The sequence below is a fragment of the Castor canadensis genome, chromosome 11 (genome assembly GCF_047511655.1).
Source record: "Castor canadensis chromosome 11, mCasCan1.hap1v2, whole genome shotgun sequence".
Taxonomy (NCBI): domain Eukaryota; kingdom Metazoa; phylum Chordata; class Mammalia; order Rodentia; family Castoridae; genus Castor; species Castor canadensis.
Genome location: NC_133396.1, coordinates 51,557,811 through 51,581,680, shown reverse-complemented (window position 1 = coordinate 51,581,680; position 23,870 = coordinate 51,557,811). Strand labels below are relative to the sequence as shown.

The 23,870-nt window shown below is 44.8% G+C and overlaps 1 protein-coding gene and 1 long non-coding RNA gene across 4 annotated transcripts in view; one reads left to right on the top strand and one right to left on the bottom strand.

The window, feature by feature from the left end:
• Positions 1 to 5,381: 5,381 nt before the first annotated feature.
• Positions 5,382 to 16,898, bottom strand: LOC141414064 (uncharacterized). Its single transcript, XR_012439162.1, has 3 exons — positions 16,762 to 16,898; positions 6,977 to 7,131; positions 5,382 to 5,838 (listed from the first exon to the last, which is right to left on the bottom strand). It is a non-coding gene; the product is annotated as an uncharacterized lncRNA (long non-coding RNA).
• Positions 16,899 to 18,808: 1,910 nt separating this feature from the next.
• The window catches only part of Prpsap2 (phosphoribosyl pyrophosphate synthetase associated protein 2), a 39,154-nt gene continuing 34,092 nt past the window's right edge, over positions 18,809 to 23,870 (top strand). The window contains exon 1 of one of the 3 annotated variants that reach the window (XM_020165739.2): positions 18,809 to 18,968. The gene's annotated coding sequence lies outside the window, so the exon portion shown is untranslated. The remainder of the gene's footprint in view (positions 18,969 to 23,870) is intronic. The other 2 variants (XM_020165740.2, XM_074046715.1) reach the window with 2 other exon arrangements.

Below are 23,870 nucleotides of genomic sequence, written 5' to 3'. Positions count from 1 at the left end.
ATATTTGAATAGAATTTGAGAAGTATTTGCAGCCTTATAAACATTCAACATAGGGAATGATAGCTTTATGTTTTCATATGAGATCCTTTCTCTGTTGTTTAATAAATTAGAACTGTTAGCATGCTATTTATGGGGGAACAGGAAAACCATACGGATTTCAAAGTAAGGTTTTACATTTCTTTCTTTTATCATACTGGTACTTTAAAAATGCCTAATTGTTATAATCACATAAGAATTTTCTTTTCTATGCCAAGGATGGTAGCACACATCTGCAATCCAAACTACATGGGAGGCATAGGTAGGAGGATTGTGGTTCAAGGGCATCCCCAGACAAAAAGTTCAAAGACCCTACTTGAAAAATAACTAAATCCAGAAAGGGGTTGGGGGACAGTGGTGGCTCAAATGGTAGAGCACCTACCTAGCAAGCCTGAGGCCCTAAGTTGAAACCCCTGTTCCACACACACACAAAAATTCTCTTCTACAATTGAAAACTTTTTTGAGATGCAATTTCACTGTGTCGCTGAGGCTGCACTCAAATTCATGAATGAAGATTCTTCTTCCACAGCCTCCCAAGCTGTTAAGACCACAGGCATGTACTACCAAGCCTGGCTGCAATGTTTATGTTCCTCCCACTTGAAAATCACACCCATTCCCACTTAATACTTGCCTCAGTCTCTAGTCTCCATTTTTTATGATTTCAGGCTCAGGCTTGAGGTGTAATATTTTACCATCATCATCGAGCCCAGGTGGGGATCAGGTTTCTAGATTGCTAGAATGTAGCACCTTGAATACAATTCCTCTCCATCCAAAAACTTCAAAAAGAAAGTGGTAGGTTATCTGCAGCCCACACACCAACCCTCTGGTAAGACCTCCCATTCCAGAGGGAAAATGGGAGGCCCCAAGGAGGCACTGAGCCCACTGCCATATCTTTGATGAGGAATTGGTCCTCAGCCTGGGAGTGCTTTTCCACGGTCCTTTGCAAGCCCTCTGGGGTATCTTTCTTTTCTTTTCCTGTGAAATAGCTTGTGTTTGCAGCTGAGAGTTTTCTTGGCCTGTCTCCTGCCTATAGAACTTCCAAGGTCCAGTGGCCTCTTTCATTTCTCCTGGCCTGGCCTCTCCTAATCCAAGCTAGCAAGCAGTGTTTTTACTCCCACGGACCCTTCTGATGTACCACCAGCAGGCCATGCAGGCTGTGCATAGTGATGTGTGATAGTGGTGTGACTAGAAAGGGGGCAACCAACTATTTTCCGATTGGGACTTAGACCTGCTCCACAGGAGGGGACCTGTATTGGTACTGTGAGCCAGGACAGGAACATCCTGTGGTGGGACGTCATAGGCCCCAGCAGAGAAGAAACTGTCATTGCTTTGTTAGATGGCTGTGATAGGCCAGTGACAATGTCATCTAAACACTTGGTTCCATGCCCATAGGCTGTTGCTGCTGCCAGCCACAGTGACCACCCACAACACAGAAAATTCCACTTGGTGAACTTCTCCTATCCCATCAAGGGGGCATGCCTTAGAATGTGCTGCTCCTGCACTCCCCCCCCCCCAGAATTGAAGAAACTTTCTGGGGACCCTGGCACCAAGACAGGCTCTTTTTTACTCTTAAAGTAAAAAAGTGAGGGGAGTGGGGCTTTGGTGGTCTCAGTCCCAGGATGACACCTTGGTGGTAGTGAGAGAATGCATGAGTGAATACCAACCCATCCATCCCACAGTATGGGATGGAATAATCTGGGTGATAGCTGAGCACAGACACCCATATACTTATAAAACTGACACTTCCCTTCATCAGCATAAGGGGTAGTTACCCCCAAGAGCTATGTAAATACATGCAGGTTTGGATACAGGATAGACCAGGAGACAAAATGCCTTCTGCATACCTGGAGCATACAGCCTACCAGCAGGTGTGGGATAGTTGTGTGGGAATCACTTGTATCTATATTTACCATACAACTGGGCTGACAGACATTCAGGTGACCTTTCATGCTTGACCCTATCTGTGACCCCTTGCATATCCAGTACTGATGCCCATTTTCCCCAGGGTCTGGCATGGAGGACCCCCTCACCCTGCTTGCACCCCAAGCAGGAGTGCTGGATGCTTTGATTCAGATAAACGCTGTCACCAACTTTACCACCAAAGCATTAAACCACACACGTGAAAGCATACTCTCGCTACATGAACCCTGACACAGCACAAATGAGGAAGGTAGTAGTGCAAAACAGACATGCTGACTGCTGCCCAGAGGCACCTGTGGCCTCATTAGCACCACGTACCATGTAATATAACAGATGCTTTATTTTGTTTTCTGAGACAGGATCTTGCTGTCACTCAGGCTGGCCTCAAACTCACCATCCTCCTGCCTCAGCCTTCTGAATGCCGGGATTTCAGGCATGCCCCACTATGCCCAGCTCTCAGCGGATTCTTTAAACTGCTTAAAAAAAAAAAAGATGCTGATGATATAGATCATTTAAGATGCCTGTGGTGCTCTTGCACATTGGCTGGGCTGTTCACCTGGTGGTGACTGGGGATGTGTGCTCCTGATGGGTGCTTGTGACATTTCAGGAGTAAGTATTGCTTCTGCAGTCTGTGCTGCTGCTGTGGCATAATGGCCAGCACTCAGATCTCAGCAAAGAAGACAACCATATAATGCTCCCTCCAATCCTCAGGGACAGTCCAGGAGAGGGGGTGGCATGTAGGGAAAAATGTCCTCCAAATCCAAGCCAAATGAACACCATTTTGCAGCAGGCCACCATTTAGCTGTTCTGGTCACTGAGGCTGTGCCCCAAACTGCAGCAAAACAAAGCCATCTTTCCCATTGGCTGACAGTGTGTGCTGAGACATTTGACATGTCTAACAAGGACAAGGATGGAACACACCCAAACGCAGAGTTCCTTTCTAGGTCTGGTTTGCTTGGGTCCTCAGCTGAGTATCATGTAAACTTGGGGCTCTATGCAACAGAAGCATGGATGGGGGGTGTAGGGCCAACCTTGTGGGTGCAGCTGCCTGTAGGTTGTCCGGTGCCCTGTAAGTGATGCCTAATAAATTCATTTGCTGGCCAGGCTTGACTTGCTTGAGTCATTCTTTGGTCTCTTGGTGCCTTCCCAATTTGGCATTTCTTTTATGTCCCCCTAGGAAATTCACACCAAGGTGAAGACTTAAGATAACAATAAGACTTATATAACATGAAGAGGCGTGATGAAAAGTAGCACAGATGCAAGTAAAACGTCACCTCCATGCACGATGACATCGAGAGCCTGGGTCCCTGCCTACCCTTTAGATGTCATAAAGTTATACTCCTTTGTCCAATGCTTCAAGTCAGCTTGGGGTTTTCTCTCCCCACATGCTGTGCTGGCTCTCTTATATACAATATAAGAATAAAGCTTTCTTAAACAAGCTGCTTCTGTCTGATTCCTCAGGTAGACAGCACCCACGGAGTTGGAAACACCCCCTCTGGCAGATCCTCCTTAGCCGTTTTGAAACATACACCATTATTATTAACTGTGCCCACAAAACAGTGCAGTAGATGACAAAAACCTTTCTCTCCATTCCGACTGGGGCTTTGTACCCTTTAATCATCATCTTCCTTTTCCCCATCCTTCTGGGAACTAGATTATTCTTTTTGTTGTTGTTGTTTTCTCCCTGTATTCCTCTACTCATTTTGGCTGCCACAATCAGAAAGCATAAAGACACTTTTTTCTTGCATCAGTAGTGAGAACCTTAGCAGCAGACAGTATCCATTATTCTTAAAAATAAAATTGCAAGGTATGAAGTTTCAAATTCCTTGGATCACACTGCCAAGTCAGGCGTTCCCTCACCAGCAGAACATGCTGTTCCAGATTAAACAACTAAACAAAACATACTAACACTGATGCTTTAATGTACATTTCTTTCATTACTAATGAGGAGATACTGGGTAGTTTTATTTTATCTATGAATTCAGGTGTCATCAGTCCTACCCTATTACTAATCTGTAGGTGCTGTTATAAAGAAAGTCAATTTATGGTATGTAAATTATGGCATGCAAATTAAAAAAAATAAACCTATCTGAATGGCTCAAAGACAAAAAAAAAAAAAAAAGCCAGAATGCTGTGGCACCACCTTTGGGGGCTTTAAATGGGCTCAGTTGCATGGGAAACAGCAATGTCTGCTAATGAGAAAAAATATATAAAACCCCATTCCACTCATAGGTCTATACCCCCAAATGCATGTGTGTCCAGCCAAAGACATGTAAGCGCTTCAGAACAATGCAGCTCATAATTGCCCCAAACTGGCAATCACCCAACAGAATGGGCAAGTGAGTGTGGGAACCACAGAGTCATGAGAGCAAATCATTTATAATGTGACAGCTCACAAATATAATGGCTTTGTGGATGAATGGATAAACTCAACACTGAAGGGCTGGAGGTGTGGCTCAAGTGGTAGAGCACCTGCCTAGCACGAAGCCCTTGAGTTCAAACCCCAGTAATGCAAAAAAAAAAAGGAAAGAGTAATGTTATGTGAAAAAGACTCCCAAAAAATATTCTGTAAGACTCTGATATAGAAATGACAAAAACAGGAAAGGTTAATTTCCATTGTGGTAAGTCTTATCTTTCGGGAGGAAGAGCAAGAAGTGTCTGGTTACATGGACTTGTTCACTTTGTGGAAAATCATCAAATTCAACATGTAAGAGTCACTTTTCCACTAGGTGCCAGTGGCTCACACCTGTAATCCTAGCTACTCAGGAGGCAGAGATCAGGACGATCATGGTTCAAAGCCAGCCCAGGCAAATAGTTTGTGAGACCCTATCTTAAAAAAAGAGGACTGGTGGAGTGGTTCAAGGTGTAGGCCCTAAATTCAAACCCCAGTACCACAAAAAAGAAAAAAGAGTCACTTTTCTACCATGTGTGGTGTCACATGCCTGTAATACCAACACTTGGGATGCTAAGGCAGGAAGATCACAAGTTCAAGGCCAGCCATAGCAGGACTTTGTTACCTTTCATATTAAAAAGTACAAATAATGGATCAAAAACAGGGCTGGTGGAGTAGCTCAAGCTGTAGGCCCTGAGTTCAAACCCCAGTACCACAATAAATAAATAAATAAATAAATAAATAAATAAATACAAAGAATGGAGACTGGTTTCTTGCTTCTCCATCTTGTCCTTGTGGTTACTCTGTAAACTACAATGCTCAAACTAGGTGCTGGTGCCTGCTAGCACTGGGCCCAATGTGAGGAATGCTGGTTAATTTTAGCAGAAGACAAATCCAACCAGTCAGACAAACCAGATCTATTCTAACATAACATAGTTCTCAGATACAGGACCCAAATGTCTACCCAAATGGATTAAGACCAAGTTAGCAAACCAGTCACTTCCTTCTGGTCTTCCCTCACAGCTGCCCCCATCCTACCCTTCAGAACCCAGTTTCACCTGGATTCCTCTCCTTTGCCCAAGGTCTCTGCCCATGCTGACTCCACCCCAGCTCCAGCTGTGACCGGTGGAATTCACCACAGGACAAATAGTGCTGACATTTCCTGGCTTGAGGATTGGTTCAGTCAGACATGTGAACAAGTCTGTCCAATCACAGTGAATCCTGAGAATGTTAGTTCCTGAAGAAGACAGTTCAAAAAGCCATGGCCCACCATATGATGACCTGTCTGCAAATGGAAGCAACATTGAGGCTGAAGCCAAGGACATAGGGAGAGATCGTCCTTTGATCTCTGGGTCAATACTTGCCTGAAACTGAATCCAGAAGTATTTGGTTATGTGAGAGACAGTTCCCTCCTCTTTTTCTTCCTTCCCCCTCCTTTTCCAGGTAACTGGAACACTTAGATGGGTCCTATGGTCAGGAAATCAGAGGGGCTGCAGGAGACGGATTTGTATTAGGACTTGAGGACAGGTTGATTTTTTTTTTTTTTTTTTGGTAGTACTGGGGTTTGAATTTAGGGTCTCATGCTTGCTAGGCAGGCACTCTACCATTTGAGCCCCTCCACCAGCCCATGGATTTAAACAGGCAGATTTAACTCATCAGCCATATATCACTTAACCTTGAGGACATGTTCTGGGAAATGTGTTGATAAGTGATTTTATTGTTGCAAAAATATCATAGAGTGTACTCACAGACACTGAAATGAACCTGATGTTACTAGGGGATACAAGGTAGGGCCCCACTGTGTTTCCTGTGGTCCATCATTGACCAAAATGTTATCACGTGACTCATGATTGCATAAGCAAGAAGCAAATTCCTCCATTTAATAAAGATTTTTTAAAAAAGGGTTGGGGGGTTGGGCGTGGTGGTTCATGCCTGTAATCACAGCAATTCAGGAGGTGAAGGCAGGTAGATCACAAGTTCAATGCCAACCCAGGAAAAGTGAGAACCTGTCTCAAAAACAAAATGAAAACAAAGGGGCTGGGACCACACAGGTCAAGTGGTACAGCACTTGCCTAGTGTGCATTAGTCCTTGAGTTCAATCCTCAGTTCTGAAAAAAAAAAAAAAAAAAAAGGCTGGGGTATAGTTCACTGGTACAGCACTCACCTAACTTGCGTGAGTTTCCATCCCCAGCATAGCCAAAGGAAAAAAAAAAGATTTAAAAAAGTTTCCCATAATGAAAATTTTAAGCATAGACCAGAGGAAGAAGCATTTGGTAAGCATCCGATTTCCCATGGCCTAGATTCAACAACTTAGTGTTTTGCTTCCTTCCTTCACTTACTGGCTAAACCATTTCATAAGTGGCAGACAGCACCACTGGAGGGAAAGCCATCAGATCAGCCAGTGTGTGAATCCCCTCCATTCTACGCATTTGAGTTCTGCTCTGAATTTGAATGAGTTCCCGATGGGCCTGTTCTGTGCTGTGAAACTAACTGAAGCATGCCAGTGGTTAGTTCTAGTGGAATTTGGAATTTATGTTTCTACGGGAGAATGGGAACCAACTGCTTCCCTTTACAGAGAATCTACGCCAAGGGACCTCAGGCCCATGGGCTTCCCCTTGCTGATGGTACCTGAGCTCAGGTGTGCCTCTCCTTTTCTAGGCTCACTGGTGCCAGGTGGCCCGATTGCTTGGCTTCTCATGAGTTCAGTTGTCAATTACAAACCAAAGCCCATTTCCATGGTCTTGTGGTAACTTTTCAACTCTCGATCCTCAAGCATGTGCCTCCTAAAAATAAGGATATTCTACATAACCAAAAAGGCATTATCATGTGCAAGCACATCTTAAAATTCTAACCATAAGAAGGGGACCAAGGTAGAAAGAAGAAAAATAGAGGAGATGAAACAATTCAGGTTATAATACATACATATGTACATGGATATGTCACAAGAAAACTCCCTGTATAGCTAGCTTAAACAAACAAAAAGATCATTTTTTTAATTTTTTTTTTACAAAGTTGGAGAACAGGAGGGCAGAACAGTCCTGTCTGGGATGTTGGTACCAGTGGGAGGGGGGAGGAGATGCGGAAGGGTGTGGGAGGTGAATATGGTGCAAATACTGTGTGCACATGTATGTAAATGGAAAAATGAGACTTGTTGAAACTGTTCCAGGAATGGGGGGTGGAGGGAATAAAGGAGAATGAGGGAGGGGGTGAATTAAACTATGATATAAGAACGTTTGTAAATGTCACAACAGTAATTTAAAACAAATAAATAAAATTCTATAGTGTTCCTCTATTATCCAGTCCACTTTTAAGTTTTCTCAACTATATCCAAAATGCCACATTTAGCTGATGTTTCAAAATGAAATGGAAGGAGAGATTTGGATGGGCCAAACCTTAAGCACTGTGTGAATCGCCTCTCACACTCCACCTTCCAGAGTATTTCTATGGCCCAACTTCACTGCAGATACTGTTGAACCAAGCCATGTTTCCTTCTCTTCCCCCTCCCTCTCCTTCCTCTTCTTGGCAGTACTGGGTTTGAACTTAGGGCCTTGTACATGCTAGGCAAGTGCCCTACCATTTGAGCCATACCCCAGCTCTTCTTGCTTTAGTTCTGTTTTGAATAGGGTCTTGTGCTTATGACCAGGTCAGTCTGGACTGATAGCCTCCTATTTATACTTCATGCTTAGCTGTAATGACAAGGGTATACCACCACTGGTTGAGATGGAAGCTCATGAACTGTTTATCTGGGCTGGCCTCAACCCACAATCTTCCCAGTCTCCACCTCAAGTAGCTAGGATTACAGGCAAGAGGCATCATGCCCAATGCTCCAAGCCTTGTTTTCTCTTACACAAAGTCATAGAAAGAACAGACACCAAGAACAGCACATCCCAGACGAAAATTTTGATTTGTCTCTGTCCATTTGCTGTTGCTGTAACGATACCTGAGACTGGCTGATTTACAAGTAAGGGCTTATTTAGCTCATGGTCCCAGTGCTGGAAGCCCATGATTGACAGCTGCATCTGGGGAGGGCCCCATGTTGCACCATACAGCACATAGCAAGATGAAAAAGCAGGGGTACACGCAGAAGAGGAGGGGCAGCCTCAATTCCTAGCAACCCACTCTTGTGTAACTAATGCAGCCCTTGGAGAGTGGGAAATCAGTCCTGCAAGAATTAACCCAGGAGAGTAGCAGTGGGACTCTGGAAACCTAGACACCTCCTATAGGTCCACCACCTGTTACATTGGAAATCGAGCTTTCTTTTTCTTTCTCCCTTCTCTCCCCACCCCCCACTTCTGTATCTCTCTCTTCAGCTACCATAAGGTAAGCCACTTCGCTCCACCATGCACTCCGACCCCGATGCATTGCTTCACCACAAACCCAAAGCCAAGTGACCATGTACTGAAACCATGAACCAAAATAAACTTTTCTTCTTTTAAGTTGATTATCTCAAGCATTTTGTCACAAAAAGCTGACGAGCACAGTGTGAACCAACAATGACTTGGGGCTCATTTGTTACTGCAACTAAACCCGGCCTATCTTGACCAGTAGAGAAATATTTATTGCCCTCCTACAAGGCTGTCTCCCTAGACAGGCCATGCATGTCTGCTGAGGCAGCTCTGACAGCTTCCTGAAGCTCAGGTGAAGCCTGTTTCGCTGCAGCCTCGCCATTGGCCCTGGTTGCCCAAGGTTGAGCAGGGCCCAGCTGCTCCCTCCCATTGGACAGTCCTGTGATTTGCAGGGAGAGGGTCCTCTGCAGGGCCTGCCCCCTGGCTTCCAGGAAAAGCCCACTTTATTTGGCAAAGATCTTTTGGCACCAGGCCCAGAGCTTATGACTTTCAAAAACCCTTCATTTATTTATTTTTATTTCTTGCAGTGCTGGAGATGGAGCCTCTGGGCCTTGCCCATCTTAGGCCAGTGCTCTACCACTGAGCTACACTCCCAGATCTTCATTTATATTTGAAAGCTAAAAGTTTTTTTTTATTATATCCAAGAATTTTTTAAACCTAAAAATAAAAAAATCATAAATATGATCTAAGATTATAGTCAATGTATTCATTGTTAAATCTGGTGTTCATAAAAATTTCAGACAGTGGACATCCTCATGAAGCAGGGTGAAAGACAATGGTTAGAAACCCTGGTTGGACTTAAGTTGAGTGAATTGCTTTTAGCCAAATGATTTTTGAAGTGAAATCATTAGTATAGCAATGAGCTATATTCTCTGCACTACATGAGTGGGTTTTTACACATTTGATGGGGGTGCAGAGAGTGCATCCAAAGGCAAGATTTGGAGGAATGTCCATAAGTTTGTGGGCCTTTGTGGGACATGGTTTGGATCCCTCGTCGACTGTGTTGGAGATAGCCAGTAGCTCCCCAACACACACTTTCCTTCCGTCCTTAGAAACACAGCATCTGGACAATGGTTCTCAAAGTGTGACCCCCAGTTCCACTGTGAGCTCAAGTTCCTCTGGGAACTTGTTAGAAGTCCCAGATTCTACTCCAGCTCTACTGAATCATGAACTCTGGTGCTGGGCCCAGTGCTCTATATTAACAATCCCTCAGCTGAATACAGTATCTGCTCAAGTCTAGGAACGAATGCTGAGGCTGGGGATGTAGCTCGGGCGGAGCAGCACTTTCCGAGCATGCATGAGGCCCTGGGTTCCATCTCCAGTCACTGTATTCTATCTGATTCGCCATCCGGGCCAAATTCTCAGGCTCACAGGCTACGGAAGCAGGAGCCCTTGTTCTGCTTTTTTGAGTCCTGGAGCCGGGCCATGCCTGTCTTCTCAGCCTCCTCCTGGGTCTGTCCTCTCCTCCCAGGTCCTAGTCTGTGTCATCCCCTCCTCCTGGACAGTGAGGAGGTGGTTATGGCACTGTCCATCCGTGCTCCTGCTCTGAGTCTTCACATCCCATTCTCTTCAACCATAACCAATTTCTTGTGAGTTGGCTCCCTCAGACCTTAGCAGGGGCAGAATATGATACCTCAAAATGTCAGAAGAGAATTGGGGCAGAGGGAGAAGCTTCTCAGAGCTGGGCCTTGGTGAGGACAGGATTTTTGCAAGCATCAAAAGGACAGAGAGAACATGCACAGTAGAGTCACTGAGGAACAAACAAGCCTAGCTGGAGGGCAGGGCACACCAAGGGTGTGATGGTTAGGATATGATTTGAGTGTGTCCTCCAGGGGTTCATGTGCTGGAGGCTTGGCCCTGGTATAGTGAAGTCAGAGGTGGTGGGACTTTTAAGAGGAGGGGCTTAGTGGAAGGAGTCGAGGTTATTGGGGGTGTTGCCCTTCTAAGAGATTAGGTAGATCTGTGAGACTCCTGAGTTAGTCCTTTAGTTCTCACAAAGGGTTTATATAAAAAGAGCAAACCTGGCCCCTCTCCATGCTCTGGCTTCCTGTCCAGTGAAAGATCTCTTGCTCCCATTCATGCTCCTGCCATTATGATGTCACCATGTGGTCCTCACCAGAGTTGAAGTGATGCCCTAAGCCTCCAGAACTGTGAGCTAAATAAACCAGTTTCAGGTATTTTGTTGCCGTAACAAAAAGCAGACTGATGCAGAAGAAGCAAGTCAGGACAGGTGAGGTGAGGACAGATAGGTTCATAGGGACCAGCGTACAGGGTAGAGGGTCTGTTTCTTAGGCCAGGCAGAGTTTTAAAATAAACTTTATAGAGGTATGACTTACATATCCTAAATTTGTATAATACAAAATGGAAAATTTTTGTGATACATGAAACTACAGAACTTTTCTGTCATTGAGAAAAGTTCTCCCTCGTTGCTTTGCAGGCCTTAGGCAACCTCTGATCTGCTTTCTGTCAGCAGAGATTAATTTTATCTTTTCTGGAATTTCATATAAAGGGACCAATACTGTGTAGGCTCTTTCTTGTTATCTTCTTTCACTCACACGATGGTTTTGAAAGGTATCCAATGAGCCAGATTCCATTTTATGAGTAGATTACAATTTGAAGTTGCATAAAATGTGTACCGCACATTGTATGACTATAGCACATCCATACAATAGGGATAGTTGGGGTATTCCCAATTTGGGGAGACTATGTTTCAAGCTGCTGTGAATATTTATGTATAAAGCTTTTTCATGGACCTAGAGGAGGGATTGCTGAGTCTTATTGAGATTGAAAGTTAGGAGATAGAAAATGGTCAGGCAGATGGGGACAGATGAACTCGATGGAAACTTACCAACGACACAGAAACAAGATAACCAGATGTGGAGAGTCTGGGGAGTCTTAAAACTGCTCGCCCAGGCCTTGAAACTACTGAGGCATGCTTTGATACGATGCCCAGCCGATTTGCTGGACCTTGGAGCCATTGGGAGGGGAAAGGGGCATGCACAGTGTCCCGATGAAACACATTGGCTGGTGATGACATATATCCCCTAAATGAACCAACAGTACAGAGACACACCAGCTTCCCTTCAACCAGGAAATACAATCCTTATAAAAACCTCTAGAGTAAGCAAATGTAAGAACAATAAAATAACATTAAAACAAAACAAAACAAAACAAAAACACTAGTCAAAGAGCCTGGGGCGGGGGCAGGCTCAGCCTTTCTGGGATCCCACCCATATGGGCGTTTCTTCTCTCCTTTCCTTTCTGCTTAATAAAACTGCTCTTTTGGTCACCCTGTTGTCCGTGACTTTCATTCTTCCATCACATGAGACAAAGTTCCTCGTAACAGCTATAGCACAACTGAGACCATGACAATGTTATGGCAAGTGTGCATTTTTTTTATAGACTACCACCCTACTTTCCAAAGTGTACCATTTTAAATCCCCACGGTCAGTGTGGATTCCTTTCCTCCACATCTTCACCAACAAAATTGTTTGTGTGAAACCAGAGTTGTGGACCCAAGGCTCAAACTCCTGGGCTCTACATGTCAGATCTGGTCACTTGTCCCTATACACCAAATAAAGAGACATGGTGAAGGGCAGAGAAAGGAGTTTGTTATATGACAAGGAACCATGGGAAGAGGCAGAGTAAGCACTCTGCTCATCCTGAGCCATCTTCTGCATACATTGAAGGGCAGAGGACAAAAGGTATGCATAAACTGTCGCAGTCACAGGTGTGTTCTGGTGGTCAGAGGTAGCAGCAGGCAGGCAGTCAAGAAGCTCATTGTCTCAAGATTGGTCGGGTGGGGTCTGGTTGACCAATGTCTCAGCTCTGGTTCTGCAGGTCCAAACTCTAGAAGTCTTATTTTTAGCCGTTTTGGTGCTCGAGAGGAGCAATCTGGTTCCCATGAGTTGATTACTCTGGCCCCAGGTGCAGCCTTGTCCTTATAGGTAATTGTCTTCATTTGGGAGGTGGTCCGTCCTGCCAGGAGCCACAGTTCCTCAGGAGTAGTTTTGGTACCTTGTCATAAAAAAGTATTGAGCAGCCCTGTTCTTTCTGGGTTCCAAAGTGATTGCAAAGTGAATGCAGACAGAATGGCTTAGAGCAAAGACAAATACAAAATGAAGGCAAGCCAAGCTTTTCTGCTTTTGTTACTTCTTGGGCCCAAGTAGGGAGTCAGTGCTTTTCAGAAAAAGCAGTTTAAGTACATCTTATATGTGTTAGTTAGCTTTCTGTCATGATTACAAACTATCTTAAAAAATCAATGTAAAAAGATTTATTTTGGCTCCTGGTTTCAGATGTTTGAATCCACGGTCACTTGACCCTGTTGCGTTAGGCCTCTGGTGGCACAGCACATCATGGTGGGAGCTTGTGGTAGAGGAAGACTGTTCAGCTCATAGCAGCTTGGAAGCAGACAGAGAGAGAGAGAGAGAGAGAGAGAGAGAGAAGGGGCCAGGGTCCCAATATTCTCTTCAAGGGCATGTCTCCAATGACCTAACTTCCTTCAACTAGGTCACATCGCTTAAAGGTTCCCCACCTTCTAATAACACCATGGGTTGGGAACCAAGCATATGGGGTGTTATTCCAGGTCCAAACTCTAGAAGTCTTATTTTTAGCCGTTTTGGTGCTCACTTAGTGATACAGCATTGTGCTTTATATCTTGCTGAAGACCAACGAGAAGTCTGGTGTTTTTTGCAACTCATACATCTTCTTTTCTTAAGCCACTACGTAAATCTTGTGGCTGCTTTGAAAATTGCACTACTCGCCCTCTTACTATTGATTTTTAAAGGTGAAATGCAAATAACCTATCTTTAAGTTATTTACTTTGCAGTGCCAGATGACTGGCAGGACTCTACCAGTGGAGCAAGATCCCAGCCCAGCCCCAAATAGCCTTTCTTTTTTGGCTGCACTGGGGCTTGAACTCAGGGCCTCATGCTTGCTACACAGGTGCTATTACTGCTTGAGCCCCTGTGCTAGTTCTTTTTTGGTGTATGTGTGGTGGGTTTTTTGGGATAGGGTCTCATGCCTGGGCTGGCTTTGAGCTGCAACCCTCCTGATCTCTGCCTAGGATTATAGCCGTGGGCCACCAGTACCCTGTCCCCTTCAGCAGTCACTCCTATTCTCCCCTCCCTCATCTCCTGGCAACCACCAATCTGCTTTCTGTCTCAATGGACATTTCATATAAACAGAATCATATGTGTGAGTTTTTGCACCATGTTTCTGAGGTTCACTTATGTTACAATATGAATCAGCATATTCTTTTGTTGTTTGTTTAGGTGTTTGTTTGCAGTGTGTGTACGTGGGGAATGGAACCCAGTGTAACGCACATGCTAGGCAAGTGCTCTACCACTGAGCTACATCCTCAGTCCTATTTTAATCCTTTTTATGGATGACTAATATCGCATTGTTAGTTATGAACCACATTTTATGAATCCGTTTGTGGAGAGACATTTGGGTTATTTCCACCCTATAGCCATTGGGGAATAATGCTACTATGATTCAGATACAGATATTTGTTAAAGTATCTGTTTGCAATTCTTTGGGGCACATAACTAGGAGTAGAACTGATGAATCATAAACTGATTAACTTTTCAAAGATCTAAGAAAATGTCCTCCACAGTGCTTGCATCATTTTACAACCCCCATCAGCAATGTCCAAGGTGCCAGTTTCTCCATGCCTTACCAACACTTGTTATTTTCCCCTTATTGCACAACCTAGTGGGTGTGAAGAAACCTTACTATTGATTCTTCAGAGTCTTTTATAGCCGGGTGCTGGCAGCTTGTGACTGTAATCCTAACTATTTGAGAGGCTGAGATTGGGAAGATCGAAGTTCAAGACCAGCCTGGGGAAATAGTTCATGAGAACCCCCCCACCCCCAATCTTAAAAATAACCAGAGCCAAAATGGACTGGTGGTGTGGTTCAAGCAGTAGAGCACTTGCTTTGCAAGTGCAAAGCCCTGAGTTCAAACCCAGTCTCATCAAAAAAAAAAAAAAAGTACCAAAGATAATTTTCTCTCTAGGTGAGATCAAGGCAAATATCTTTTTAATTTTAAAAACAATTTTCTCTTTGTTTACTTGATTTTTTACAATATGTAAATATTATTATAAAAAAAAAGAAAATGAAGTTCTTTCCATTTAGCAGAAAATTAGAAAGAGGAGAAAAGCCAGAAGATGGAGGAAAGGATTCAGTGAGTAAAAACTTCCCAGGCTCCTTGACTGGCCACCTGATTTTGGCCTTTGCTGCCTCCCACAGCCAGACTAGCTGCCATTTTCCTCCTCCACTTGGGGAAAAACAGAAGCCTTGTTTTTCTTCCCTGATGGGCAGGGATGCAGGGGTGGGGAGAAGCCTTCAAAACTGACTCTTCTCTTCTCGCACCTCCTCCTCACAGCCTGCACCCTCCCCCCTATACAGCTAAGGGACCATATTTCAGGTGAGGAAACAAAAGCTCAGAGAAGTGATGGGAGCTGTTCAAGATTATTTCTAGAATGTGAAGGAAGCAGGAAGCCGACCCTGGTCCCAGCATCCGACAGTCGTGTCCCTGATTTTTTCCATTTCAACAGCATTTAAAGGAGATGGAGACTCATTCTGTTGCAAATTCTGCAAAAGTTTTTTTCTTTCTTTAAAAAAATGTCAAAGGGAAAAGTCCTAGTCGTGGACATCTTGATTCATACTCTGTGTGCAGCAGTTTGGCCTTGAATATGGCCAGGGCTGTGTGGAGACACACAGAGTCAAGGTTAGCAATGGACTAACCAAACAGGGCACTAGTGCACAATTGCCTGCAGCCTTTCAATTTTGCACTTGTCCATTTTTGTAACAAAGTATCCCCAAGCTCAGTTCCTGAACACAACATGTTATCATTATCTCTCAATTTTCTCTGGTTTGACTGGGCTCAGCCCGGTGGCTCTTGCTTAGGCAATGTCTCTCATCCAGTTGCAGTCAGCTGGTGGCTGGGGCTGCAGTCACTTGGGGGGCCATCTGGGCTGGATGTCCACCTTGGCTCATTCCCGTGACTTAAACCCCAAAAACAGGAAGAATGGGAGATTTGATATCAGCCTATGAAAGGGTTCGAGAGTCTTCAGAGAATGCAAGCGGATGGAGGAGGAGTACTGTGGTAGCTGCATTGCAGAGCAAAGGAATGTATGAGCTTGGGGCCTGCAGAGAGGGCAACGGAAAAGAAAGTGCTTCATCTCACTGCAGCCCCTGGAAGCAGGAATATGCTAGAGGGCCGTACTAGTGTCTGAGAGATAGATTTTCTCAAATCTCAGGAACATTGTCCTTGTGAGGTGCAAATAATACCCTATTCTGTGCTACCACTCATCTCTTTTCCGAACAGCAAGGGGCACTCACTTGACATTTCTTTGAGTACTGGCCTTATGCCAGGCACTTTGCTGGTACTGTGATACAGTGATTGGCTAGAGAGACAAAGAGCCTACCCTTGGGGGGCTTACATGGTTAGCGATGGGGATATTTATCCAATTATTGCCCAAGTCCAGGTTGTGTATCCCTAATCCAACAGTCCAAACTCGAAAATGCTCCAAAATCCAAAACATTCAGAACACTGATTAAAACACAAGTTTTAATTCTACACCACGAGTGATACTTTCTTCCATACACAAAATTAACAATATTGTATAAAACTATCTTCAGGCTATGTGTATAAGGTGTATATACCATATAAATTTCATGTTAAGACTTGGGCCTCGTCCCTAAGGTATCCCATTATGTATATGTAAATACTCCAAAATCTGAAAAAATCATTTCAGATAAGGGGTACTTAACGTGTAAACACTTAATTAGAAATTGTGACAGGATCAAGGAAAAAACAGTTTTATTTGCGTAGGGCGTGCTTTGGAAAATACTTGAAAGTAATAGTTGTGCTGAGATATAAAGTTTAAGGAGAAGTTAATTGGGGAGGGGACAGCAGGAGGAAGTGGAGGGAGGCCTGCAGGGTCTGCAAGCATGGCTTCTGTTCAGGAATGGAGAAGTGGAGAACCAGGCAGTGAAGTTAGCAGAGAGAGAGAATAAGCAGGACTCTGCAAGCGAGAGAAACCAATCCATCTCCACTGACCTACTGACTTCAGGGTTCAGCTTAGTCTACGTGGGGGCCAGTCTGTATCCACCTCTTCTTTTCTCTTCTTTCATCTTTAGGTGGTTTCCCTCCTGGTATATCAGCAGCAGAAGCTGCAAAAGACAACGAACCTCCGGCCACAGGGCCAGCCCTGAGCTCCTGAGCTCTGATTGGCTCAGCTGCCTGCCCTTAGAGCGAATCAGCGAGCGGGGAGAGATGACCTGCCCTGATTGGCCAGTTCCAAACGCATGCCAACCAGTGAAGGATGGAGTCGACTCCACCAGATGCAGATGGAGTTAGGCCAGCAAAGGTCCTCCAGAGGAGGAATAAGTTCTGTAATGCAAATATATCAGTGGGCTCATAGGCAAAGAGGTATATCCCAATAAATTTGTCAGGCAAAGGAAATGAACGTCTCAAACAACTCTATTTTATAAAGTATCACCTTTGTCTAACCTGCAATTTGAGGTGCTTATGTTCTTTGTAAAGAGGTGGGGCTGTATAGCCGGGGGCTGCCTGTGCAACCTCCCGTGAATGATTCCACACCTCATTCGTGTGAAAAATCCAAAGCGAATTGGAGAGGCAGTGTGGCATGAGAGTTAAGTCTAGACCTAGCTGCAAGGCCTGCTGGGTTGACAGTCCACCATTGCTTTATCATTGGAAAAGTTATTTTAGGCCATTGTCTCAGTTCCCACAACTATTAAAATGGAGATAATAATTCATATCTCATCTCTTGTGAGGATTAATTACTGTTAATAAATGGAAAGTACTGACAGCTGGCAAGTGCTACATATACATTAGTTATTATCATGTTATACACACACATATATAAAGAATTGAGCCGGGCTTGGTGGGACACGTCTGTAATGCCAGAACTTGAAAGGTGGAAAGCAGGAGAAACATGAGTTTGAGGCCAGTCTGGGCTACATAGATAGCAAGACCCTATTGAGCAAGTAGGCTAGGCAGTATAACAGTATACTAGGACAGAAATTTCTAGTATATAAATACTAGTATATAAAACAGATATAATAACAGTATATCTAGGACAGAAATTTCCCTGGAAACCTCCATTATGACCTCCCTGTGACCTTAAAGAGTGGAAAGAAGGAAAAGTAGGATGGACCAGAATGAGGACACTACAAGGACTAGGGCACAACCAATCAGAATGCTGCAGGCACAGCCAACCGAGATGCTGCCTTCTGCACACCTAGTTAGCGGAGAGTTGAGCAATGCCTTGAGAAAATGGATAAAAACTTCTGATAGCGTCACTTCTGATTCAGCCTTTCTGAGACCCCTCTCCTATGGGGGCTTTTCTTCTCTGCTTAATAAACCTCTGCTCTTTCGCTCACCCCATTGTCTGTGATTTTCATTCTTCAAAATTGCGAGACAAAGACCCCGGGTTCAAAGCAAGTTTGGTAACACTATCGCTCAATAAATAAATAAATAAATAACTCAGTCATAAAATTTTCAAGCAATGGATACCAAAAGGACCGACTCCTTTATTATAACAAAAAAAATAACAACACAACAAACTGATAATATTTACTGTATGACAGGAACCATGCTAATAGGACTGCAGGTATCTCATTTAATCCTCACAATAACCCCATGAGATGGGCACTAATATCATCTCTGCTTTTCAGAGCCTCAGAGAAGACTTGAACCTAGACATCTGTAAACTCCAAACCTCATACCCAGTTCACATAAACCTTGCAACCCGCAGCGTCCTCTCACAACCCGCCCGGGGCTAGCTGCCTCCCACGAGCCCAAACAGGGGTGGCCCCACCCCTGCCCCGCCCCTGCCCCGCCCCTCGTGTCAGCCTGACCCCACTCCTCTGGCCACGCCCACATACTAATCCCTTCCCCTTGGGCGGACCACGCCCACAGCCCCAAACCAAATGCCCCCGTCCCAGCCCTAGGCCCCGCCTCCTCCCCGCCCCTCTCGCCACCTGGCCCCACCCCATAGGCTGACCCGGAAGGTTCCGCTCCTCTCCCTAGCGGGCCACGCCCACAGCCCCGAGCCAGGTGACTCCTGGATGCCCGCTCTGGCCCCGCCCCGCCCCGCCCCCAGGCCTCGCTGTCGCTGCGGACGCCGTTCTTGCGCCTGGAGTCGCCATTTTGCTCCAAAGAAGAGACGCCGTCTGGAGGCCCTCGCTTTCTTCCTTCGGCAGCGGAGGCTGCGGCTGGGCCAGGGCTGGGGTCAGGACCAGGTAGGCGGGCGAGAGCCAGCGGCGAGTGGCGGCGCGGATTGGCGGACTCTGGCAATACCCGGTGCAGGTGCACGGGGCGTGGAGTCCTGCAGCGCCGGCCGGCTGTCGGGCCGGGTCCTGGCGGCGGCTGTCGGGGACCGAGGGAGACCCCAGCCTCGCGCTGGCAACCAGCCGTCTCTCTCTCCCTCCTTCCTCTCGGACGAGGGGCGGGGGCCTGGCGCGCGGCCCCGGGGGTCCCAGGCGCCGTTGAGGGGGTCAAGCCCTAATTAAGGGACCTGCTGCAAAGCAGCTCCACGAGTCCCAAAAGGGCATCTAATCTCTTATCCCTAATCCACCCGCAACCCCTGATTTTAATTTGCCTGGCCTTGCTGGTCGCGAACATTTACCCAAGAAAGGATGCTTTTACTCCACTCAGAACTCAGCCCTGCAGAGTCTTAGGGAGGACCGAGGTGTAATTTTCACATCTTCTACATGAACTGTTTTGCCCCAATCTGTTCTCTTATTACTGGCGTAATTTGAGTGTTTAGCGTTGGTAAGGAATATGGAAATGCGAACTGAGGCTTTGGGGCTTGAGGAAGAAGTGTTTTAAGTTTTTTGTCCTTTTTTTTTTTTTTTTGCCATGCTGGGAATGGAACCGAAGACTTTGCTAGTGCTGCACAAGTGCTCTACAACTGAGCTGGCCCTTAGTGTTTTAAGAACTTAAATGCACAAATAAAAAAATAATTCACCAGCATTATTGAGCTCCACTAAAGAATACCTTTCTTGCCTGTATTCTTTTCCAGCCTGAATTGTACCATTATTACCAGTTTCTGCTACATCATTCATAAACATCTTTGCATAGTGTTGACTGTTATATTGAACGCATATCCTGAGTTTACTTAATTACCCCCTTATGGAATGTTTCCCACGGGCAGTGTTCCCGATGTTACAAAAATCTTGCAGACAACCACTGAGCATATAGCTTTTTCCTTCTTTCCTTGGAATAAATTTGAAGAGTTAGAAATAGTGAATCAAAGTTCCGTGTTCTTTTCTTTTGTGCTTGATATAAAATATTTTCTAAACAAGGCATGTTTACAATAGACATTATTCAAAATCTGGATGTTTGTCCTTTTCTGCTCACTATACAGAATTCAGCAGGTTGTTGAATCATTTTTATATGGGTTGAGAGCCAGACTGCAGCTTACTGTTGTGTACTACTAACTGTACTACCAGCCAGACTGCAACCGAGGTCTGTCTGCTGCTTAGAGGCCAGGCAGCCTTGAGCAGGTTTCTTCATCTTAAACCTCACTTCCCCATGTCTAAAATGGTTTTAATTCTAGAACTTGCTTCATTGGGTTGTGACAAAATTCAGGACACTGAAAAAATGTTGAGCCATAAGAAAACATTGTGATGACAGGAGCAAAGTGCCTGGCATCCCAAGAATGACAGAGTAAATTTTGCCCTCCAGATTCTTCTCAGTATTGATTTTTAGTTTTTACTTATTTGTTTTTGGTACCAGAGATTGAACCCAGAGCCTTCCTTGTGAAGCACCCACTCTACTACTTATACTCCAGCCCATCTTTTTTTCGTGTGATACTGAGGATGGAAGCCAGGGTCTCATGCATGCTAGACAAGTGTGCTGTCATTCAGCTACACCCCAGCTCTTGATATTTATTTATTCTTGCAGTATTGGGATTGGAACTCAGGGCTCATGCTTGCCAGCCAGGTGCTCTGCCACTTTATCCACTCAAACAACCCTTTGATTTTTAATAAAGCAAATTTTCTTGGAGTGAGGTGCATCACTAATAAAAGTAATAATCCTGTTTTCTCTTTGATGCCTTTCACTGACAGATAACTTTCAGTTCCATTTGTTACTCATTGCAAGTCAGTGGGGGGAGGTTTGTTCACGTATTTCTTAAGCCTCTACCATGTGCCAGGCATTGGGTATACGGCACAGAATAATACAGTATTTTGTTTTCTTTTGTTTTATTCTCTGCTGCCTGGACCTTAAATTCTGGTGGGAGAAGCTTAAAAGCTTTTGTCTGACTGGTCTGCAGAATAAAGACAGGCCCAGGAGGCTAAGAGATATGCCCCAGACACATCTGTCTGTGAAAGGCAAGCCCAAGACTTCATCCTCCTCCTTTAGCCATCTTTTAAGTTTGAATGGGTGGTTTTGAAATGAATGCTAGTCCATCCAAAGCAAGTGATCTCATTCAGTGTGGTTTCATTCATGAGACTGAACAGATTCTTGTTTGTATGTGTGTGTTTTCTTTGAAGTACTGAAGTTTGAGCTAAGGCTAGGTTAGGTAGGTGCGCTACCACTCAATCCACACCTCCAGCCCTCAGATTCTTTTTTTTTTTTTTTCATTTTTCTTTTATTATTCATATGTGCATACAAGGCTTGGTTCATTTCTCCCCCCTGCCCCCACCCCCTCCCTTACCACCCACTCCGCCCCCTCCCTCTCCCCCCCCAATACCCAGCAGAAACTATTTTGCCCTTATCTCTAATTTTGTTGTAGAGAGAGTATAAGCAATAATAGGAAGGAACAGGGTTTTTGCTGGTTGAGATAAGGATAGCTATATAGCAGCCCTCAGATTCTTAACTTGCAAAGAGGAGTAGAGAGCTTGAATCCCAGTGGCTCACACCTATAATCCTAGCTACTGCGGAGACAAAGATCAGGAGGATTGTGGTTCAAAGCCAGCCCAGGGAAATACTTTGCAAGACCCTATCTTAAAAGTACTCAACACAAAAAAGGGCTGGTGGAGTGGCTTAAGTGGTAGACTGCCTGTCTAGCAAGCATAAGGCCCTGAGTTCAAACCCCAGTACCCCTCTCCCCCTCCAAAAAAAAAAAGTAGAGGAGTGTGATTTGCTCTTTAAGAGGTGCTGAGATTCTCTCTGGAAAGCATGTGTTTTCACACATGCTATAAATAATTCTCACACATTCCAGAGTAAATTTTGGTTAAGCATGAAAGCAACTGTAGATACTGGGAAAAAGTGGGGTCAGTCTCTGTACTCTTCCATTTCATGCTGAACCTTGAGTAAATGAGGTGCTTGCCGGCCCTGCCTGTCATACTTGGGGAAAAAGCACACCTGAGTTTCTAATGGGAGGAAGGAGAACTGAAACTAGAAACAGCCTGTGGAGTGAGTAGTCACAGAGCATGACTATATTGATAGTTGTTTCTTGGTGGGTGCCCCTCCCTATCATGCCATTTACATTAGGGTTTGTTTTTGAGGTCTGGGGATGGAACCCAAGGCTTCACACAAATGAGGCAAGTACGCTACCCAGCCCTTACATCAGGGTTTATTCATAGAGGCCTAATCTCTGGAAACTGGAACTTCAGAGACCACAGTTAGGCTGATACTATCCATATGAACCTTGAGAGAGAGGGAGAAGTTTCAGGAAATGTCCTGGAGAAAGGCACGTGTGGGCAGGAGAGCTGTCTTGAGATAGATTGGGGGTTGTTTTTGAAAGAGGAATCTGATGTTTCCTATAAATCTTCAAAGGAAAAACAAGAATGATAGCGGCTGTAGGGAGTCTCAATGTGTTTTAAGGAGAATGTGGAATGAAGGGCTCAGTGATGTGGGCATCAGGCTCTGCGGCGGCTCAAGTGTCTATGGAGTGGTTCCTTGGAATCCTGCAGATGGGTTCCTAACAACAGATGAGGAGAGAGAGGCCGAATTACCTCTAAGATCTCTTCCTATCCTTAAAACACTCTAATTCCAAGTCCTCTCAAGAACACCGTTCTTTGTCATTTAGGAGCTTGATATTTGAAGGCAGGAGGCATAAAAAATGGATACCCCATGCATATTACTGTATTTGGTAGATAACCAAGATGTTAGAAGTTGAATCACATTGTAGCTTGTCCTGTATGCAACGCACTGTGTTAAGTGCTTGGCAGAAATTTTACAGTAATCCTATGGACACTTTTCACAGTTGCTTGAATGATAGACCTTAGAAAGTGTTACAGAGATTTTAAGTGACTTACAAAAGGTCTTCAAGGTAGTTAAAGGAAAGTAGGAGCCAAGCTGCAAACCTGACTCCAAAGCGTATTTGTAACTAGAGAATTAACTTTTGCTTCGGTGTCCACTCCTGGACCTGTACCCTCTGTTCCTATCAGGGCCCTAAGAGACGGTATTAGAGGACATCTGAGATCCCTTTCAACTCTGAATGTGGATGATTCAATGTGGAATTTCTTTCATTTATGCCATCCACTATGTCTTACTCTCATCAACCTTTGCAGATGATGCACTCCCTTGAAAGCAGGGATCAGCAACCTTTTTCTGTAAAGGGCCAAATGATACAGGCTCTGTGGCTTTACTCAGTGTACTGTTGTGTCCAGGAACAGTTGGTAAACTAGTGAGCTGCCTGAAGACTTTGGAGAGACCCAGTTTGGCTCATGGGCTGTATTGACTGATCTCTGCTCCAAATCCACATTCCAGGTAGACTTACTTCAGTGGTCCTCCTTGGTCTCTTTAGGGCTTTGGTTGTGCATGCATTGTGTTTGTGATTTGTAGACTTAAGGTAAATTGTGGGGGTTGGGGATTTAGCTCAGTGGAAGAGCGCTTGCCTGGCAAGTGTAAGGCCCTGAGTTCAGTCCCCAGCATCGAAAAAAAAAAAAAAGGAAAGGTAAATTGTGTAAGCTTAAGGTAAATTGCACCATAGCTTGTTAATTTTTCTGTTTTGGAGTCCTGGGCTGACCCACTTGGAATACCCCTTTTTAAGGGGTGCTCGGCTGGAAGTGCACTCTCCTAGCCTGTTAGTGGGCTATGCACTAAGCTACCATTGTGAGCCAGCAGTCCCACTGCACATGTGCACAAGGAGGCCTGTTCAGGAGGCTAACAGCAACAGATTCACTCCATGGAAGACTAGGCAGCAGTTAGAACAGAATAGGTCTGTGTCTTTTAACCCAGGTTGTTTGGTA